We start from the raw sequence: 6,000 nt of genomic DNA, 5'->3' as shown, positions 1-6,000 counted from the left end.
CAGAGTTAACCAAGAAACAACTTTTCCCACTTTTAATCTGAAATAGCCCTCTCTACCTTTATGTAGAAAAGTTGAGAGAAGAAATTGCTGCAAAAGAAATGGTATTAAAAATGCTACACTGCCAATTCAAAGCTGTTTCTTAGGGAGAGACAGATAGGGAATCATGGCCATAAGCTTTAAAATGCAAACGCGTTTACGTGTTAGGAATTTTAGAGCAGGATGGTTTTCTTGAGATAGGGAATTAACAAAAGAGTCCAGTAAACAGAACCACTAGGAGGGTTTATTTGCTACTGTGCCTTTCATTAACCATCAAATCTCAAAACTTAACGCTGCAATGCACTAGGCGTATGAAACAACTTGCTCAAAGAGGCAAATGATCAGCTAGAACTTCTATTATGAAGGGGAGATCATATTGCATAATGGTATATGTTTAGGAAAGAAGAAAGATAGACAAATCCTATTTTTTTTTTTTTTGTAGGTTCTGTTTGATAGGGATGGTGGTTTTATCCTGAATTTAAATCCAGGAGTTTGGGGAATTTTCTAGAGAAAAAAAAAACAACCCACCAACATTTCTGTTAGATATGCTATTAGTTGTGTGGGTCATTTTAAACACTTATTCCAAACTCAGAGATGGTAGCTCATTCCAGATAAAACAGAAGTGCAACAACCACCTTTTGTACCTTGCAGTTCAGCTCTGCCATGTTGAAGGTAGCCATAATCTATTTCATCACATCCCTGAGGTAGTAGCATTGTCTTTTATGCTCAGTGCACTCTCTTCTCCCCTATTAAATGGGGCCATCCATTCCATGCAAATCTATAGAAATCTTTGATCCAAAATCTGTTTTAGTCTATTGACATCTTCTTATGGATTTAACTGACTTTGGATCATGCCCTGAAGGACCAACCTACATCTTGACCTGAAACTCTCAACAGAGAAATTAAAACTAGCAAAAAGTTTTAGTGATACATTTGAATGACAAGACAGCATGTGTCCTAATACGTGCTGGTTCTGTAACAACAAATCAGTCATGACAGTGGAGGGATGCAGGGAAGAAGAATCTGTTTGGAGAGCTGAATCCTACATACAGCATGTATAACATAGCGCTTCATCCCACTGCCACTGAAGTTAGTAACAAACTCTCATGAACTTTGGTCACAGCAAGGCCATGCCTATTGACACCAAAACATTGAATTCGTCACAGTTGCATCCTTGTCCCAGGAATTACTCCATCAAGATGTTTATTAAAATCTTTCAGCAGGATTTGGAAATACTGGGTGTTTTAGAGCAGAACCATCCCAAGACAAAAATGGAACTTGCGAATTTGGCATTTAGTAACTAAAATAATCTACGGATTTGAAACACTGGCTGCACTTTGTATTTTTCAACTAATTCTATTGTACATAAAGGGACTGTGATGGTAAGTTATACAGCTCAGAGCATTCAGCTTCTTAAAAAAAAAAATCCCGTTTTGTTTTTCCTTTTTGCCTCTTAATCATTCTCAAGTAGAGCTCAGTATGAATGAGGGAAAACTGTAAAATCAGTTTGTAAGCCACTCTTTAACTGGATAGCTCTACCCTTTATTGTTTATTTAGGTTTCTCTCAAAGATGACAGTATGCAACAAGAACAACAAGTAGTCTTTCAGTTACAGAATTGTGTCTACCTGAGGTTCTAATCTAAATGGTGACGGTTGTACCTGTTTTGTTGTCATAGGCCGGACCCTGGAGAACCAGCAAATGGATTTTTTTCTTATCACTGCTGTAGAGGAGTCTCAGAGCATTATGTTGTGGCGAGACTATGAAAATACTCCCTAGGCAGTTTCAATGGGGACTTCTCATCATTCACAAGTAGAAATGAATATTTGGGATTCCAATGTAGATTTTCCCCAAATTCGATTTTTCAGATCCTAGATTCCAGGTTACTTTCTCTACAGCCAAGGCCCCAGGCATCACACAGGTCATAATAGATCTAGATTTCCCTTTGATCATGAATTTTCAGTCCCAGGGTTTTGGCTTACCTACTGCTCAACATACATGCTGCTGCTTAGCAGTTCTTCACTGAATTATCAATAATGAGAAGTATTAGTATAATGTTATAGTTTATTAACAAATTTGTAATAAGCTTGCTGATGGGCATGTTAGAGATGAATATTCCCCAAAATGTGTAGTACTTCCCAAATGAAGAAAAAAGTTAGCAATATCTCCTCACATATTAAGAACAATATGCACAGGAGGTTTTGTGACAGTATCAATGAATATACTGGACTCCTCAAGGAAACCATATGTGGTAGCGAAGTTAAAAAAAAAGACAAAATAATGTTATCTCATGCTGCCTTACAAATATCTTATAGGAACTTGGATTTGGAAGTCCTTTATGTCTAATTCTACTCATGTAAACAGTCCCATTTCTAATCGGCCTTCTAACATGAATTATGCTGCACAAACACGTAACTGTAACTGTTTCAGGAGTTTCTGAGCATGGCACAGTACATACATTATTACTGAGCCACACCTGTAGTTACCTACTAGTCAAAATGCTCAGATGCTTAAACATAGGTCAAAATTTTGGACAGGAACAATGTAGAACAACTGTGAAAACTTCAAATGATTTCGAGACTGATCCTTTAAATATATTTTTTTCCATGTCTTCAGTGTCATGAGTTGGCATTTTTTATTCTGGTATAATTACACAGGTATAAAAAAACAGATAATGTGCTAAACTTTTCTGGAAGAGAGGTGACCTCTTGAGGGAAAGGCAGGCAAGAGATTCTCACGTAGGATATTTAAAGAAACATACACACAAATAGATTTCACTGAACTAGTGTTGTATTATTTCACATATAAAATATGGAAATATATTTTAATTCTGATCCTTTTTTTTAACCTCATTGATTTTTCATTAAGAATTTTTGGTGCTTTTCCTCTCTAAAGTTCAGCACATCTTTTTGTGCTATACACTGGCACATACTTAGTCATATTCCCTTTAAAAATTATCCTCATTTTAACCTCCTAAGTGTCTATAAATGGCAATTTAAAAGAAAATAATTTATATACTGTTTAAACATCTTTGGTGACTTCAGCAGAGGGACTCAAACTTTTTATAGCATGGACTACATCTTACTAGAGATGCTGGTTCATGGGCACCTTGCTTCCCCTTTAGGATCACTGACGATTTCTACAGTAATTAGTTGTATGGAAAAGAATCAGTAGAAAGAGGATCGGTGTGGTGGCAGTAGAAGGGTCAGCATCAGGTGACCAGGCAGCTTTCTGTAAGCTAGTTTGAAAATGTTTTTTCTGCCTGTGGAGGAAAAGAAAGGCTGTCCATTTCCAGATAACAAGCCAAGGAAGATTTGGAAGTACTGTACACATACAGTGCATGCTGTTAAAAATTTTAAAAGGCAATGGAGCAAGTGAACTCCATTAGCGTTATTGGGAGTTCGGTAATTAATCCTGTAGGTTTGAAAAATCTCAGACATTATGATATACACTATACTTACAATTCTTTATGTACATAGAGACAAACATTTTATATCCATTACGTGCTCAACATATTCTGGTCCATAATCTGAGGAACTATATACAACCATAGCACTCATGGATGAGCAGTGTGCACTACTAAACACAGTAATATGATGGTAGAAGATATTTGCGAACTGTAAGTGCATGGAACTATCTTATGCAACTCTTTTGTTTTTTGTTAGAGCTCCTTAGCACAATATGGACAGTTCTTCCTTTTTCATCTTGTTGGAGGCTTTAGGGATTTTTTTCCTTTTCAGTGCTGATTCATTTGTCTCTCCAGGAGACTTCAAGGTCACTGTCCTACTGTTAACTCAGCCCAACACATCTTCCCCTCTCTCTCAAGAAATAATACTAGTACCATTATAAAAAGGAAAAAAAAAAATTATCTTTGCCGTTTATTCAGGAAAGATCAATTACAGCTGGTGAACAAGGGTATTCTGGAAGAAAACTGTTTAACAGAATATAGTGCTCTTCAACCATGTGCAAATGCCATAAGTGAAGTATCTCTATTTTTAATACTTTTCCTAGAAGATGCAATGGAAGACAGAGTTTTTATTATGACTCTAACTTTTGTTACTCTAAAAGATGCATTGGACTGGATTAGAAGCAAGTCCTCCTTTCCACTCACTGCGGGACATATTCCAAGATAGACTGAGCCCATGATGGGTTAGTTGCAGGTACCCTGCGTACATAAGAGAAATTCTCAGCTGCTAGAATGTGTCCCATAGAACCATTCCATCAGCTGAATTAAAACAGCTAAATACATGCTTCAGTTTGCAATGGGGCCAGCTGAAATTTAGCAACTGGTCTTCAATACAAGTTAAAGTATGTTCTACACTGCTTTACCTCGGTGGCTGATATGGTCCCATGGGGTCTAAGATGGAAATTGCTGTGGTTAATACAGTCTTACAAGGTACCTCCACAGTCCCAGCTATTCCACATAGTAAATCTCTACTGCATCTGAATAAAGGGTGTCCTTATGTTACTTATGACCCACCTTTGGATCCTGTATGAATCCACATTAAAAAAGAAATTAATGGAGCCCAGTATTAGGCTTATCGTATGAAAATGGACAGTCAGTCTTAAGTTACAGAAAAATCAAAGTACTAAAGTCTATGAGTTCCATGTCTGAATAATCCAGCTAATACCTAATACAATTCTGGACACAGAATGCTTCGTCCAAAGCAACTAATTTATTTGAATTTATTGTTGAGTGCACTATTTGCAATTAAAGGATCGACTTATACTGAAAAGTCTTGGCTGATGTCTTAAAGCACAGCATGTGTCTAAGCTGTTATTGGAGAGAGACTGAATCTACACTCATGGGAAACAAAAAGGGTAACTTTCATTTAAGAAAAATCCGAATTACATAGCTCTATTCTCTTCCTTTCACCTTATGGAATCCCATTGCTTCTCAGTAATTCCAATGTGCAAACAGCTCATAAGCAAAATCTATTAAACCTTCTGCTGTTACTTGTTCAGTTTTAACACCAGCATTATGGACGAGATCCTCTCTATTTTCACAGGTTCAGCATAAGGACTGGATACAATCAATGCATGAGATTCATCTGACCAAACACAGATGCCTGGGTATGAGCTAGTCATTTTGACCTCTTTGAACGCAGAGAAAAAAGTGCTTCTTTGGCACAATTCATCTAACCCAGAAACAAAATTACATTTGTCAAATGACTCACATTCTACAAGGGCCTATTTCTCTTCATTGATTAAAAGGGAACCTTGGATGACTAGCTCAAATGCAGACCCCCAAAATTAGGTGAGAAGATTTCCTCCCAATACGTCTTAGGGCTCTGACTGACAAGTGGGGATAGCTTGAGTAAGGATGACTGATATGGTTTCCATGTTAGATGACCACCCCACTTGGCTGCATGGACACCTAACTTGCTTGTCAATGAACTTTGGAAGCACTGTGGTTGGCACACAACGGACAGCTGGGACAGTGCACTTGTTGGCCGAGACACTAACCTGGTCCTGCTCAGCAGTCAAGGCCCTCACTTAAGCTGTGTTTTGGAGGCTTAAGTGATACATGAGTAGTGGTAACAGTACAGATGGATGGATTTTATTCTATATTAATGACAACTAGATCTGAGAGAAAAATCTACATATAGATATTACTTGTAAATAACAGAACTATTTCTTTATGTCCACATTTTAATGCCCCCTCCCTTTTTTTTTGGCTCACACATCATGCACCCTTTATTTTGTGGACTTGCAATCAGTACTTTTAGTCATGAAGCACTCTGCAATGTGGGCCAGATTCTCAAAAGCAGCTTAATAGATTTGCTTAAATTTGTTAAATTTAAACCTAACTGCACACTGCAATATGCAGGATAACTAAATAGAGCTAATTTTCACCTGAAGAAAGTATCCCCGGTAACATAGAAAGTTACTCTAATTTCACATATACATTTGTGGCCTGCACAGAATTATGCTCATATTTGAAAAATAACCCCTGTTGGGTCTTT

Source organism: Vanellus vanellus (genome assembly GCF_965231255.1).
Source record: "Vanellus vanellus genome assembly, chromosome: 1".
In the NCBI taxonomy this organism is placed as follows: domain Eukaryota; kingdom Metazoa; phylum Chordata; class Aves; order Charadriiformes; family Charadriidae; genus Vanellus; species Vanellus vanellus.
The sequence above is the reverse complement of the archived record's forward strand: the minus strand, read 5'-3'. Positions refer to the sequence as shown.